This window comes from Camponotus vicinus, unplaced genomic scaffold (genome assembly GCF_025532165.1).
Source record: "Camponotus vicinus isolate PSW18456_S1 unplaced genomic scaffold, iyCamVici1.0 SCAF_11, whole genome shotgun sequence".
NCBI classification, from domain to species: domain Eukaryota; kingdom Metazoa; phylum Arthropoda; class Insecta; order Hymenoptera; family Formicidae; genus Camponotus; species Camponotus vicinus.
In genome coordinates, this window is record NW_028141947.1 from 11459309 (window position 1) to 11476851 (window position 17543).

General features: G+C 36.9%; 1 protein-coding gene and 1 long non-coding RNA gene across 4 annotated transcripts in view; both read right to left on the minus strand.

Moving 5' to 3' along the window:
- LOC145962159 (uncharacterized) overlaps nucleotides 1-5771 on the minus strand; it is a 139300-nt gene extending 133529 nt beyond the window's left edge. For both annotated transcript variants that reach the window (XR_014435836.1, XR_014435837.1), the window contains exon 1: nucleotides 5310-5771. This is a non-coding gene — a long non-coding RNA (uncharacterized LOC145962159). The remainder of the gene's footprint in view (nucleotides 1-5309) is intronic.
- Mib1 (E3 ubiquitin-protein ligase mind bomb 1) overlaps nucleotides 1-17543 on the minus strand; it is a 338292-nt gene that overhangs the window by 156404 nt on the left and 164345 nt on the right. The window lies entirely within an intron of this gene.

The following is a 17543-nucleotide window of genomic DNA, read 5'->3' on the forward strand; positions in this document are numbered from 1 at the left end:
GAGTGTATTTCGCCAGAGTGCAACGCGCGTATTCGCCATGGCTGAAACACGGCGAGCGAAATACATTTAAATAGTGGCTACCACTCTCACGGCAGTAGTAGTACAATGATGCTTCCGGTCAGCAAGTAGCACAATGGTCCCGACCCGGGCCGCAGGATCCGCCGCCACTGTCGCCTCCTTTCCCCTGCTATAATTTAACCCTGCTTTGCATATAAAAAGCAACAATGGCCCACGGCTCCGTGCAGTCGGAGCGAAAATTTGATTTGTCGTCCCACTGGCTGCACTTTTTGCGACTACCGTTCTGATCCTCCCTCCTCTCGGTACTTCGTCTACCAACCGCGTTGCAAGTCGGTCCGATCCCGCAGAGTCCCCGCGAAATTGCCTGCTTTCCGTAATTCATTGTCAACATAGAATTCCCTAGCCGATTTTTTACCAATGCATTTCGTTTCCGGTGACACTCATAGAGATCTCTCGCACGAGTCCGATATTTAAAGCAGCCAAAATATACTGTTAATGATTTACGGTTAAAAATTTGTACTTAAAAAAGAAGTAAATTTGTTGTGCAAAGAAGAAATTCGATGCGAATTCGTGTTCTAAGTAATTTTTGCAATCAGAATATAGTAATTCGTATAAAAAATGATTATTCTTAAAATGGCAACACGCGAATAGAACAGCTTCGTTTATCTCCTCAATTTAAACAGATGCAATGAGAGAATTCTCGCTAATAAGAATCCGACTTTGTAGAGATACGTCTTTTCTTATTTATTTCTTAAGAAAAATATTACTCATCAAATTGTAGCTCGCAAGAGAAAGGTCATGAAATTTAAATCAATTTTCTTTTTTTTCGAAATTAAAATAAAACGGAAGAAAAAGAAGATGAAGGCTTTTAGTCTATCGCGCGAATGGAACTACATAGACTAGAATATTTTCATATAAATATTTTTTAATAAATATTTATTTCATTGCGACTTTTGACACATCTTGTACTTATCATCTAAAACTGGAAAATTTAAAAATTTTGCGAAACGGATATTCCGACTGTTGACCCGAACGAATAATCGATATTCGTGTCTCGCGCGATCATCTTCGAGGATTATACATACGCAGATGCGTGAATAATATCTCATTTTCCATTATCTCGTGTCATGATGCCCATGTAATTTCAACCGATGCATGAATCAATACTATGCACGAGGAACCCCGTACAAATCGTCAGGCTGATTTGGTATCGGTCGGTCGACCGCACATTATACGCGTGGATCGCGCTCCGTTGGATATCGATAAATTCAACAATTTTAACAATTATGTAATTAATTAATAATCAATGACACGCATAGTTCGGGGCTAGTTAGAATTTATAGTGAGCAGTGAAATTACATGCAACGTATGTTTTAGTGATTACGCTACTACAAAATTTCGTGTGCATCATAATGCAAGAAAAGATACATAAATACAAGAAAGATGCATATAATATAATATATTCTCTTGTATCATACACAGACATGTTTATATATGAAGATAAAATAAACGAGATAAAAACAAACGTATTTCCAATAACAATTTTTGTTTGGAAATAATACTTTGATAACAGCATAACTGAAGAGAAATGAGAAGTTTTTGTAGCGGAATAGGCGGATAATAGAAGATTTTGTAGCGAAAATATTTATTAATCAATTAAAGGAATTAGCTCGCGCGCAAAACAGCCATGTACAAAACAAATGTTGAAAATTGCCCCGAGTTTTTTCCAGTTGACTCGATTCCGATCGTATACTTTCGCTTCGTTGAAACAATGCGATGTTGCCTCAACGGGCTAATTGCGATATTTTTGCGACTTTACGAGAATCCTAGATTTTCGGAACGTAGAGGGAGCGCAACTATATTAATTATCCACTTAATTACCGTCGAATGTGTCGGTAACGTAAGAATACGACGTAAGAATATGGGAGTAACCATGCTTTCGCATCTTGATTAACCGCTTTATATCTCGACAGCTTTGAAGTGCGCGTTGAATTTTTATTTAATCTCCTCCTCGTGTCAAAAATCCTTACTCATTAAAAAGAACACATTTTCATAAATTATATCTCTTTATGATATCAGAAATATTAATGCAGCTTTGGAAATTTATAGGAACTTTTTTCTTCTTTTTAATTCTTAAATTAGCGATTTTTTAGTGCATAAAAATTTATAAGATCCTTGCGGGGCACTGATTAGTAGCGGTAACACACTTTTAAGAAAAGATTATACGCGTAATAAACATTCAAATTTAGTGTTTAAATAACTTTTCTGTACGATTTTTCTTCTTTTTTTTTACATCTAAAAAACTCTTTTCATCATCATAAAAGAGTTAAACGAGAAAAATAAGGAAAAATTAGAGTGTTTTTCGAGTATATTCATGCAACAATTATTTTCTGTACACGTTCAAAAAACCGCTAGAAAAATTATTTAAATTTCATATTATGTAAAGCGAATATAAAAGGAAAAAATTAATGTGATATGAACAGCACTGGTGATATAATTATGTGAGATTAACAAGCTGATTCTAAAAAAAAATATTCAAACTACGTCACGCGTACACGCATATTCATGTATCTAATTAATAATAGATAGAAACGCGCCCACGTGTTCAATTAAATGTTGAATTTGAGAGTGTCAATGGCACGTCATCATCGTAGTCGACCTGAATCATGGTTGTGGCATCAATTCCAATTTAACATAACCAGTTGCAGGTAGATAGTAACGGCAAGGTCGGAGGTGCGCGCGAAGGGAGGTCAGGTAATCGTGAATTAGCATGATAATGGCCCTATGTGGATCACGTTGCGCGAGATAAGCAGCAATTTATGAGACGGGGATACGAGAGAGGCTTCTCCGTCTCTCCACCTTATTATATACTTATTCACGTGTTCCCGTTGCGAATCTCTCGATTGAAAACGACGGATTAGCTCGCGCGAGTAGTCATTCCACGGAAAATCGCGCCGCTATTCGCCCCTGAATAAAGTATAATAAAGTCGCGATGCCATTTTTCAAAGACGCAGTTAAGTCCATCGAAAGCTATTATATCGAAATAGATAAGGCATTGCGCAAGTAAGTTCGCGATAAATAAAAAGTTCGCGTATAGAGGAATCTGCTCTTTCAATTATGACGTCCATTTCTTATGCGTCTCCTCGATAATGTAGTTCCTGACCGATTCAAAAGGCATTATTACGCGCGGGAGGTGATCAGAAGAGCCGCCCGTTTCTCGATTTACCTTCGATCGCATTAGCCATTTCATCTCGTTGATAACGAGCGGAGCTTCTACCATTTCGTTGCGGAGCTCAAAGACGCACGTCTCGTTAGATCGCGTGGGGTAACAAAGGCGCATCGAACGGCAGAGGTCGACTAATCTATCAAAAGCGATATTCTATCGGTGCCGTCATCTTATCGCGGTATCGATTCTCGAGACGAAGTGGCATCTATCTACGGTCTTGTTCTTGTTGTTGCCGAAGAAATCGAGAAAGCACGCGAGAGGTAATTCATAAGGAGACTATACACTTTATTCTTATCGCGATGTGCGTCATACATGCGTTGTAAGAATGCAATAACGAGCTTTCTCCCGATCTACATTATATAATGAAACCTCCACTGTATTGTGTGAATTAAATTTTCTATATCGTCGATATAAATCTCCTTTTTTTCTTCTTTTTAAAGAAATATTCGTCATATCGAGTTTACATGTTTTCAAGGCACGACTAATATTTTATCTTTATGCATCCCCTATCTTGTGTGCGCGCATGCGAAATATATTTCATATCATAACTCATTAAAATTTGCATTATATTGCATTGTTAAATGAATATAATAATAATATTGCTAAATATCATTTGATAAATACATGAAATAATGTCATTCCACGCTTTGTGCGCAATTATTACTTGAGATAAGTCCATTCACAGATACAATTCATGATTTAGTCCGCTTACCGGGTAAATACTGTTCTAGATTCCAGATATTACTGATGAGCCCCGATCATCGGCCTATCGGGAGGTTAAGCCCAGTAATTCCGGACCGAAAGCGAAGGTCGTAATAATAGTACTGCAAAACGAGCGCGTAATAATTGGCACGTTGTAATGTCGCGACGCAAATGGTGCGTAACGTACCGCCACGCTAATCGTGCGTGATCAATCCCCGGATTGTCGTCATGAGAAGGCATTGCCATTGTTGGTCTCTGCGACTCGCGTTATCGGCGCTACTTGTGCACGAAATGGCACGTCGCGAGGCAACGCAAGACGCGCGGCACGAGGTAAGCTCGAATTATGCGCCGCCTCGAGCATCGAACTTCCGGTTCCAACTGCTAATGAACGACAGTTATCGCAAGATCGGTACAGATTCCGCCGTATGGATTAATCCTGTTCGATCGATACACGGAATGCGCTACGCAGCGAACGTGTAGTGGGTGCCGAAGAATGTGTACGTGCGCTCTCGAGATGATAATACGCGAATAATTTGATTTTATGTATAATAATTTGATATGTAATAATTTTGAGTTGCATCCTGTTTACGTAATTTTCATGAGAGATGAATATTTCATCATTATTATAAAATTTCATATCTTTATATTTTGAGGAAATAATCGTACACATTGTATATAAATGTATATATGTATGCAATAAAAATTAATTTTGCCGCAAGGTAGAGTTATAGTTACACATTATAAATATATTCAAATTATAAAGCACACACAGTGTTCAAATTAATTAATGTTTCAGACATTATTGCGGATATTTAATTTTTTTATTTATTCTTTAAATTGATATGTATTAAAAAAATTAGGTAAAATTTTCGAAAAAAATTTCAATGCAGACTTTTCTAAAATATAATAAAATATAAAAAATAAAAGATTCTAATTTTTATATCAATACTCTCTAATTGTATATAAATCTTAAATACAACGTTAAAATATTATATATATATACATATATATATACATTTTAAAATGTTTATAATAAAATAAAACTATAGATAAAAACTATAGATGTGTAAAAAATGTACTAGATTTTAAACATATATACATATATATTAAAACATGTACATATTTATATTAAGCAATATATACATTTTAAGATATACATATTTAAAATTTAGGATATTTTACATGTATTTATAATTTTTAACGTTTTATTCTAACGTATATACATGTATATTTCAAGATATACATATTTAAAATCTAGAATATATTTTGCATGCATTATATATTATACAATAATATAAAATGCATCGCACGGAACAATTAATTTCACAATTAATAACTAATAAATTAACTATGTATTATTCACCTTATATTTGCTCCGCCGATGCCTCCCCGGGCCTCCTGTTGTTCCTTTATTCATGGCACTTTGATGCTTCTTCATGGCACTCGCGGAAATATCGATTTTACGCACGCACTAACAGGAAAAAACGAACACTCGGTACTACTTTGCACGACACTCCCGATAATTAATCGTGTGCGACGCATATTTTATAATATACTGCGACGAAAGGACGCGAAAAAATCACGTAACGTTACGAGCTTGTATAGCGAGAATAAACTGACCGAACATACATAACCTGCACGAAAAGTCCAGCAAACTCGACTCGCCGCGAAATAATGTATACGCTTTCATTTAAGAACGATTACTATTTCACGACACATACACACACATTTATATCGTTTATAGAGTTTAAATCAATCGCGCGTGAGTTAACTTTATTAATTATAATATTAATTATAACGATCTCTCGATACTGCCGATCGCGTCTCGGAAAATAATACTGAGCAACATGAAACACGTCGTGTCACTACTTGTATGATACTGGAGCCTCACCGCGCGACAAGGTTACCACGCCTGGTAAACAAACGTATAACTTCACTGTTTACGTCGCGTCGAATATCGTGTGTGAATTAATTCGTCGTCATCGCATGAAATATTTAACACGCTACAAATTAAAAAAATGCAAAGTGTTTTGTTCTTTAAGTTTTTCATTAATTATTAATAAACGGTTGACGTTTCAATCACGTCATTTCTCGCTCGAATCACTTAATTTTACGATTTTATCGCGCGTAATAATTTTAATTCGAGAATCACGAACGAATTAATCAGCGAAAAATTTTAAACATTACGAGGTATACTTGTGTAAATCCAAACATTAAAGAAACAATTATAATAATAAAATACAATAATTTCTATCCCCTTCAATTTTTCATTAAAATGTATAAATCGTACAAAATAGCTGTGTCAATATTTATCAAGGCAAGTATTTCAATTTATGTTTCAAATAAGAATCACGACGTGGGCGACAGAGGATAGGAATTATAAATTATAATTTCATCGAAATAATGATATTTGGATTCAAACGTGCTTCGCATCGCATTTTGAGATTTTCACCGATTTAAATATACTCTGCCTGTCATTTCCGGATTGAGCCGAGAAGTAACGTGCGAGTCGTCGGATTGAGAGATTCAAGTAACCCTATCTATGTATTAATTGTTCACTGACAATTAATTTGAAATTCGAGGAGCAAAATATTCGGCGAAGAATTTATTCTAAAGTATACATTGAATATTTCGCGGTGGTAAGAGAGAGGGGAGAGTCGACCGACACGTAGCTCGGTATTGTTTATATCCTTGATTCGCGGTGACGAGGGGGAAGACAGGCAGCGGCGCGAGACGCTCAGTCATATTTACATTCCGAAACAAGTCCGCGACAAGTGCGTATATCGAAAGATCATTATATAATTAATTTGCGCGATTGATTTATTCTCTATAAGTGATATACGTGTGTGTGTAATATTGCGACGTGTATTTTATATGAGATAATCGTATTGTAAGATATTCTCTATTTTGTCAGGAAAAGAATAGGTCTCGAAATCAAAGTAGTGTACCTTCTTCTTAATATTTTAATTAATAGTAACACTGTTGTTAAATTTATTTAAATTATACAAAGTTATCGCTTGACTAATAATTTACGGCCGCGAATAAATAATCAGCGATAGACGAAGCCGTAGGCTCAAGTATCGGAACTACGCGAACAAAGGCAAGAAGCCTGTACAAAGTTTGGACACAATTCAAGCTTTTCTAATTCGCATGTATGTATACAAGAAGACTTTCGGATAGCGAATGATCTCCGATCGGTTATCGGCGCTCGAACGGCTCCAGTTTGTAGATCGATGGTGGGGGTGAATAAACGGAGATAGATAGCCCGTCAATCAATTCGCTGCCGTTTCCTACAGCGCGGATTCAAAATTCTTACAGTATAATACTATTTCTTATTAACAAATATAATATAACCGCGATAAATTACGCTTAATTTAGCCGCGCAATTTTAAGGTTAATTAGATGCGCTACGCAAGCTCGTAACGTTATGCAATTTTTTCACATTCTTTCGTCGCAGAGCATTATAAAATATGCGTCGCGTATGATTAATCATCGGGAGTGTCGTGCAAAGTAGTGCCGATCGTTTTTTTGCTAGTGCGTGTGTAAGATCGATATTATCGCGAGTGCCATGAAGAAGCATTAAAGTGCCATGAATAAGGAAGCAGAAGGAGGCCCGTGGAGGCATCGGGCAGAGCGAATATAAGGTGAATAATTTATTCAATTTATTTTCATTATGAAATATAATTGCTCTGTGTGATGTATTTTTTATTATTGTATAATATATACTGCGTGTAAAATATTTGATATCTTAAATATATATACGTCTTGAAATATATAAAATATTTGTAATAAAATATTTAAAATTATAGATTAGATTAGATTTATTATATGTTTCAATGTTGTGTGTATATGTTTAAGATTCATGTATAAAATGATCTAGATTATTTCTATAAGAATTAAATTTATTTTTTCAAAAATTATATAATTTTTTCTTAAGTACCTATTTAAAGACCAAATAAAAAAAGTGATATATTGCGCGCAATAATTTTAGAATATCAATTATTATAAAACTCTCTTGTAATTCGAATATATTTGATTTTTTTTATAGTTCAGCAGTGTGTACTCTCTACAATTCTGTCATTCGTACATCGTATCGGTGAGTTAAATAAATTTTTATTTTTTTATATAAATTTTTATTTTATGATATTTTTATTTTATATATACACACGTGCGCGCACACGTGCGCACACACACACACATACACACACACATATATAGTACAAGATATATACTGATACATTTATATATTATTTTATAAAAAAAATATTCATTAATCGTATATCGAATATGTATATATATGTGTATGTGTATATGTATATACGTGTATATTAAATATAAGTATGTATATAAATTAAATCGCTAGAAATTAACTAATACACTTGAGAGAAAGAACCGTTAAGAAATTGCTAAATGTTTATATTTTTATTTAAATAAATAATTAATTAATTAATCTAAAATAATAAATCTAATCTTTAAAAAGACAGGATATGTGTTAAATATGATATGTGTATATATAAAACTATATATATCCAAGGTTTTCTTGAGAAAAAAAATAATTTTTTTAAAATTAGAGCCCGGAAGAACTCTGTTCAGTCTGAAATATTTGTATGCGTTTCAAAATACATGTTTCGTGAAATATTGTAATCCTCTCTCTTTTTAGATTTTATTTTACAAAATTAAATAGAAAATTTCATTTATTAAAAATCGAGAGTCTGTTTAATTCAAATTGTATTTATGTATATTATTTCTGTTTTTATTTTATTATTAATTTTATATGAAGAAATCCATTTTGTATGTAAAAAAATTATATAATAATGATTAAAAGTGGCATTTATAACATGCGAACACCTACATACAATGAGACGATTGATTTGATTGATTGTGAGTAAGATGCAGCAGTTGGCTATTTTTATACGATAATAGACGTTTTTAACGATTCAAATACGAGATTATTCATCTGGTTTGCCTTTTCTTACATTATGTCGCAAATAGTACTAGACCGAATGTTCAAATTACAATGTGCCTCGAGGAATATCCGTGGTATCGATCGGCTATGCGTGAGATGTACCGTAGATGCACCGTAGATGCCACGTATATATACACAAACGGACACATAACTCCGTTTCAGGAATATCGCGCAATCGCTCTCTGTTTCAGCAACATTGTCACGATTATTCGCGTTGCAGAAATGGCACCGAACGCAACGTGAGATACGACCAAATTCTTCGCGCTTACCCTTTGTAAACTTTGCAATTTCAATCGAAGCTATGCAAAAATAAAACGATAAAATTTTTAAAATCTTATATTCCAAAACATTCGCAGTAATTTGCAACATCGTATGTCGCGCAATCACTACATTATTTCATTATTCCAGCAAATATAAAGATAACATGCGAGACAAAGCACGCTCTAATAAAATTATTAGATATCAATTATTAAATCAGTCTTACTGTAGTAAGAGTAGTTTAAATATTGTTTCTTCTCTAAATTTCTCGCGTCTAAATTTTTTCATACCACAATCTTCGATTAAACGGCCATTTTCTCATCGCTCCCTTATAAACCGATTTGTGCTCGAGCGTCATCCGAGTTACAGCATCCGAGTTCGCGGCTCCGATATATTGCGGATAAATTATCTATTGCGCTGATCAGCCATGCGCGAAATGCGTCGAGATATGCGCCGTGGCTGATGGAACGTATGCATGCCTGGGGCATATCATCGGGCTACGGCAACGGCGATATGTTCCTTTCGAATACGATTCCCCACAGGATGTTTGCGGATATCCTTCTATTCGAGTTATGTTGCCGGAACTGCGCCGAAGTAACCCGATACAACGTAACGCAGCCTGAGAGATCGATATCCGGATGTTGATTTCGTGTATTTAGCGAAGCGATGCCGCGCTTTTTCCAATCATTTTATTCGATATCGATAGATTTTACAGGATAAAATCTCTCTCTCTCTCTTTATTTTACATATAAAATATATTCTAAATGCCTTCCTTTGCTTACGCATTTGCGCTTCTTTCTCAAGAACAATTCAATTCACATTGCGCAGCTCACATTTGCAAAACGCATTACTGTTACGAAAGTAATGTTTTACAGTTAATTATACGATTCTATCGCGGCGAAATGAGTTACCTGTTACATGGTCAACTTGCAGAAATTGCATCTCGGAATGTGCCGTACAGCTGCTGCGCGCAATGCAACACGTAATTAGACTTGGCGAACGAACGTTTTCGACTGAAATGTTGCACAAACCGTCGAGCCCCTTCTAGCCCCTAATGATGTTATTCTTAATTCTACTAAATCCTCGGGGTTGCAGTCTCTTCTGCAACACGCGCGATCCAATTGCTCTGTAGCGCGATAGTAATCTTCAATTGTATGGTTGCAGGATTCGTTCGGTGGTATGCGTTATTAAGTTTTAAATAAAGTAAATATAACGTAAAATAATTTATCCACATCGTGCTTTTATTTACTATAATTATACGTATAAATTTTGCGATACATTGTTAATAAACAATAATATCATGAATACCTTGCACGTGTTTTCCTGATGAAAATGTTTCAAAAAAAGATATCTAGCGGCAAGAGATTAATCATGCATTTCAATGAATCGATCCAAGGGATGTACTCGGAGAAAGAGAAAGAAAGAGAGATACGCGTAAGATTTCGCAGACGCATACGCGTGCATGAATTATGTATATCGGCGGATTCGTGAATCAGAAATGCGCATGCGTACGTTCCTTTAGAGTGTTACACCAGTTGGGAAATCGACGACTATCTGCATAAATGTTTCCGCGGCGGTTGCCTCTTGCTACTACAAATGTCACTCTCACGTTACGAGATGACTCGATCGATAGTCGACGAATCACAATATTTTTAACGATTGAACAGCGTCAAAATATTTTTGCAAACTTCAAATCCTAAAATAACAAGCTCATAAGTTCGATGTGTGATCCCTGGCAAGAGCCTGGGGAACCCGGCAGGGACCACTTATGCCCGGCAGGGATCGGCGTCGATCCCAGGAGCTACGACCTTGAGCCGACGAAGTTTGCAACATCGTCCGGGTCACAGGTGTCTCGCGATTCGTGCCGCGAAACTTCGTCGTCCCGCCGGCCACGATGATGATTTTGCAGGGATACAAAACGGTTAGGCAAACGCGATGCACCGCGTTGCATCGCGTCGCGACCCATCCGGCGAAACTTGCCGACCCCGAAGAGAATCTCGCGTTGATGTAATTTCAAGCGAGTTTACTGCATTCACGCCGGCGCCGGCGTTGCAACTGCAACAGCAATTACTCGCAACACGCCGAGCACCTTCATGGCGTTCAGCGAAGAGAGAAACGGGTCGTTGACCTTAACGAGCGTTATGCAGACATAGCTTACACGAGGAGCGAGAAGGGTAGACGAAACGTAGTGCGATAGCGTCATCTTAGGGCGGGGAATTGCTAAATTGCAAGAATTTCATTAGGCAAGCTGAGAAAAGGTGTCGAAAATGCCTTTTTGCAATATTACTAAAAGTGAATGATACTTAAATGCATTCATATGTAATTAGATACATTCATGTAATAACTGACGTGACACGTTTGATGATCAAGGAAGTCAATATTACAATAATAATTACGTTTTAATCAGAATTTATATGGAGCGAATAAAATAATTATACGTTAAATCGTAATAAACAGACCGTGATAACAATTTAATTTCGCATTATAAGCGCGATATGAATTACGGAGCATTTTGCATTAATAAAAGGCGACGCAGGTTAAAACGAAGCAATTAATCGAATCATGTAGCGATTTATATTTCGCAAAAGTTGAAACGATCGAGGCGAAGACCAACGTGGGGATAACGACGCGATAAAACGAAGTGATAAAAACGGAGATGGTCTGACAAACGTCTGCATACGCCTGATATGTGTACATTCCATGACTCCGTAAAGAAAGATAACGAATGTAGGAGAGGGAGGCAGAGGGTGGAAAAGAGAGGGAACGGGAAGGATGGGAAAATTGCCCTTTCCCTCTGTCGTTTACGTGACCTTTCATCCGCGCGGAGGAGTATCGAAGGAGATCGTAAGAATTTTAAAAATGGAGCAAAAGGCGCGCTCTGCCTTCGGCTGCTTCTCCAACTCGTGACTAACACCGTTCCCTCCGCCCTTCGAAGCCCTCTACCCTCCCGCCGACACTCTAGCTTGCGTTACTATTCCCCCGCGCTCATCCTTCCCCCGTCTTTCTGAATAAATTCACGTTCTCTCCCGGGAGGAATAGGAGAATAAACGTAAGTAAACAAATCAGGAGATAAAATTGCGAACGTGCCGCACATTTTTCTACGAACTAACCGCGCTAAGGCATTATTTAATTCCCCGTACGGGAACGTGACTCGGCGGTTTTAAGCGCTCGCGTATTTCCGGTTACCTCGCGTCGCCACCGCTTTCTAATATCTACCGGCTTTTTATCCGACGATCATTTTAAATGAGAATTAAGTGAGAAAGAAACGAATCGTGTATGTTCGTTCAATCTCTTCCATCCGGACGGTGATCCTCTACTTTCATGATCCTCTACTTGAAGAAGAACATGATAATACGTGGATATCGCTCTTATCATACAATGACAATAGTAGCTATTCGTAAAGATACTCGTTCATGTCGATTGACCCGGAGAAGATGTCTCGCGAATGTCGAGATTCTTTCAACAGGACGGATGGCGCGAGTTTCACAGGGTTACGGCCTTGCTTATTTTCTGACTAACCTGTTGTACCGCGAAGATAAAGCCGATAGCAAAGGAAAGTGATGGAAGTCCGCCATCGTAGTTCTCTGGAGTTATCGAAGAGTGATCAGCTTTACGAGCTGATCATCCTTTATGAGCTTCCACTTCCTCTCCTCGGCGTTCTTTACCCTTTGCCCTCTCGGTCAGATCAGGCTTACCTTAGCGATTGTCATTCATGGTAGACCTCGCTCGTAAAGTATTCCTCTTCCTACGCGTATCCTCGCGCACTGGCTTCCTGCGTCCTTATTGACATACTGCGTCAGCGCTTTCTGCCGATCGAGTATTCGTCAATCATTGTGCGAACACGAGAAAAGAAAAATCGAAATACACGAGACAGAGAAAAACGCAAAGGAATACTTCGGAATTTTTCTTTCTCTTTCTTAATAAATGATATAATTTATTATTAATATAAATTTTTAGAATTAATAATAAAAATGTAATTAATTCTAAACACTTTCTTCCTAAAGTAATTGTTTCGAGACAATTTTTATGAGCAATTAATATTAATATCATTTTTATACTTTATACTACTATATACATTTTTTTTTAAATATGATCTATGTTATAACAAACAAAGAGACGACTTTATTTTCGAAAAATTAATTCGTATCCCTCGAAAGGAACTTTTCCGTCCTCCCTGATAAATCTTGTTTGAAAACGGTGATCCTCGACACCGCGAAATGAAATAGAGATGAAAGTGGCTGGCGCAGCACGCGAATGATAAACGATAGTGTTTATGTTGGACACAGAATCGCTATGGAAATGCCCGTTTATTTGATCCATCATCGTGACCACGACACGAACCGTCCCCCTCCATCCCTCTTGCTCTGTCGTTGGACGCAGATCTCGCTCGTAAAGCCCGCATTTCGCACCTACGACTAGTTTTACACGCTGACTTCCGTTTATGCCTTTGTCGTCATACGATCTGCGTTTGTCAGCATTTCAAGGAAACAAACAGTAACAAGACTACATTTTTCGTTCTTTATGACTCGTTTGAAAGTCATGGAATAACGAAAAAATAAAAAAGCGCGAGAACAAAAATTTATTTATTTAAATAAATAAATAAAAAAGATAATATTATTTTCGCACATTTTGTCTTTTATGATTTTTATTAAAATGAATCTCTCATCCTTATCGAATAAAAGTTATCTGAAAAATTTTTCGCATATGCTTTACGACGCATTCTCTCTGAATAAGAGGAGGAAAATCTTTTTCCACTGTAACGCGCACGCCTAATATCCTCGACGCCGAGAATTAAATGCAGATGCGCTGCGACATATTTTGCAGAAGGTGCAAGGTGTATTAAATGGCACTGTGCGGCATACAAGTGTTTCATATAGTAAAAATGGCGTTACCTTAAATTGGAATAATTACGCGAACAGATCTGCGTGAATTAAAAGTAACAAGCATATCCGTGTAATGTCGATTTTATGAATTAAAGTCTATCAATTCCTTTCTCTTTTTTTATTTCCTTACAATTATATCTATTTTTATGGTTATTTTTCATAGCGAATATATGCTATTCATGTAAAACTTGAAATATATGTATCATAAGATGAAAGATTAATCATAAGTTGAATATATAAGGAGCATAAATCATGCTGGCTCATGGATAAATATTAAAATTCAAGATTTCAGGAAAAATATTCTCTTGAGAATGAAAAATTTAATAATAATAACGATGATAGGAATGTGTATTCTCTCTCGATATACTGTTGCATATTAGCAATCAATATCTCAATGACATAAACAATAGTAGATGTCACATTTTTTGCTTCTCACTTTAGTCCGTCGTAGCTATAGGTAGTGTGTTTAATCTCCCGCGAGGGAAAATGAAAGAGACGGTTGGGCAGAAAAAACTCATTCATTAGAACTTTTTGCACTCAACACAAGGGTTCGTCATACTTCTCAAGTCGAGCACGTGCATTGCATTGCGCCAACTTTTTCGAAATATCCGCGCAATACTAATGGCACATACGCAACGTAAAAAAGAGGACAGAAAGAATCGCAATTCCGTAAATGCGCGCGTGTATATCAGTATAAAAATAAATTGAAAATGAATGTTGCACGGTTGCAAAATTTAATGGAGCAAAGCATAAGACGAGTCAAGGATATTTTAAGCGAAATACTGGATGGCCATGAAAGAGCAAACTATAATATGTTGTATGTGACGGAAAAAAAATTTATTAAAATATATTAATTTTTAGCCTAGCAAATTTATATCCAGTTATATTTTATTGTTGAAAGATAACAGCTGTAGCAATTCGTAACATATTCTGCAGTTATGCGCGCAATATACGAGAACTAGGCCATAAAAAAATGTATAAGTATAACCAGTATGTGTGTGTGTGTATGTGTGTATTTTTTCCTTTTCTACTGCAAAATAAATCGTCTATCTCGTCCGAGTTTCCGCTCAGTCACTATCACGTTTCCGATGACGCATTTATTTATATAAATCAACTCATCATTTAAATCCGATGAATTTAAATATTTTTTTTACTGCATAGATCTCGCGTCAAACTAGCTTCTGAACCATCGACACTCCGATATGAGTCAAAATATTCAGTAAAAAATTGCATTTTTCATGAATCCTCTTAACCCGACGCCTGAATACTTTGGGAGCGAAAGGCTAAAGTTTAAGAAAAAAATGCATAGAAGTCGGTAATGACGGGTTAGTCGGCAGGAATCGTGAATATACGTTAGAAAATAAGTTAAAATTTTTATAATATCGGTGGGATGTATGCAAACATGCACCGATGCAGATGGTGTATCGCGTGTAACAAATTTTAAATATACAACATGCGATTCCTTCTCTTCATATATACATACACACATGTACACACGCATACACATGATAATCTACCGATAATAAAAATCTAGGTCGAAGATAGAAAGTTATGAAATTTTTATATGAAACTTTTCCCCTTCCCTTCTTTTCAGAAACGCCCGTAAATTTACATATTAAAATAAAATACATAATTGAACGCAGTGCGATCTGAAATTCGGTCATTTAATATCCGATTACATATCAGTGATCTTGTGAGATAAGATATAATATTTTAAACTTTAGATAAAACAGATGCAGGGCGCAGAAAGGCGTAATCAGAGCGAAGTAGCTTCATTGTGTTTTGAAAGAGACAAGAAAAGAGTCGTTTAAAAGTCTGTAAAGTATGCGAGAGAACTAGACGAGAGAAAAAGGGGGGAAGAGGTGGGCGATGGACGACAACGATGCACTCCCATTGTTAAGTTCCTATTGTTCCGGCGCTAATCACTTAATGATATTAATTAGAGGAATCTGCAGACACGGAATACATATACATATATATATATATATATATATATATATATATATTTATTTATATATAGTGGTAGGAGCTATGCATCTTCTGCCATTAGACGGATTCGTCAGGAAAATCCATTTCGCAATACTTCGCTACTTATCGCGTCCAGATTGAGACGCCGCGAGGCAGAAATGGATTATCCCGGGGAAAGAGAAAAATCAGTGTTTGCTCCGCCATGTCATGCTGAGCGGGGAGAGAGATATTTCGTGACGTATTTCGGAAGCTGTCGATTTACTTTCACCGTGTTCGAAAAACAGCGCTGTTCATTTGCGGAACGGCAAATAGACGTATCGAGCGTGAGTTATTTATCGTTTTCGGCGGCGCATAACTTTCCGTCTGATACTGTATCAAGCTGCATTTATTAACGAGACTGTAACGAAGAAAAATTTATCGTTCGGGGGATTTACGTGTAACGGGGATTTACACACATTGATCCAACTGTTTCTTCCGCTCTATTAATCGCGGCACTCAAAAGATGATCTACCGGATGTTTCGCGTGTGTTTGACACCGCGTGCCATTTTATGCGCGCGGTCCATTCAACGGCGGGCTCTTGATAATTATCAGAGCATTATTACGATCGTTATGCGGTTTTACGTCGTCTCGTCAAATATCCACCCTCGTAAAATGACTGATAGCTGAAAACTTGCGTGAATTTCGACATGATACTCTTGCAGGACGCACACTTGCACCGGAAAATGTCCGGCCGCGTACAAACTTTCAGTGAAATTTCCGGAATTCGTAGAATTTCCAGCATTTATTTGCGGAACGTTTAAAATGTGCTGACGGTAATGGCCTGAATTATTCACCGGTCGTATAAAATGTCCATCGGTCTGATTAATGAGTTCTGGCCGGAGGAATGTTTTTTTTTGTACTTTTTTTTTAATAAATTTCATAGTATGCGCACGCGGGCGTGAATGGCATTATGAATAGAACCCGCTGACAAAAGCATTCTATAATTCTTCTCGGTAACGTTCGCGCGCGTCGCGTCGTTCCTATCGGTAACAACGTCGATCGAAGCGGCACGTCGACGGGGAGATCGATAACGGCGAATTTACTCTTTGAAACTGCATCGAATGCGTGGCGGAGCCATTAAATTTCGACGTATAATAAATAACTGGAAAGAATACCGGCAGTATTGTACATATCGGTACTGATTCATATCAATGATTGATCGCGAGCTGGATACTCCAGGAGGCTCGAACGCTCGTTTCAGTCTCGATCGAATGAGAGAACGATAGAGATCGTTCGCGAAGCTGATCCTACGAGACAAAAGACACATTGCAACCTGGTAAATCTTTTTACTAACGATCGAATTGTCATATTGTCAAGAGAAAGATAGAGGGAGAGAAAAAGAGATAGAAGTCGATTCGCTCGGATCTCCCATCCAATCCGCTTACAATAAAAATAATATTACATCAAAAGTTAAGACCGCACATGCTAGAGATAGATATCAGTATGTTGTAAAAAAACTTCTTTTTTCTTTTGAAAAAGGTA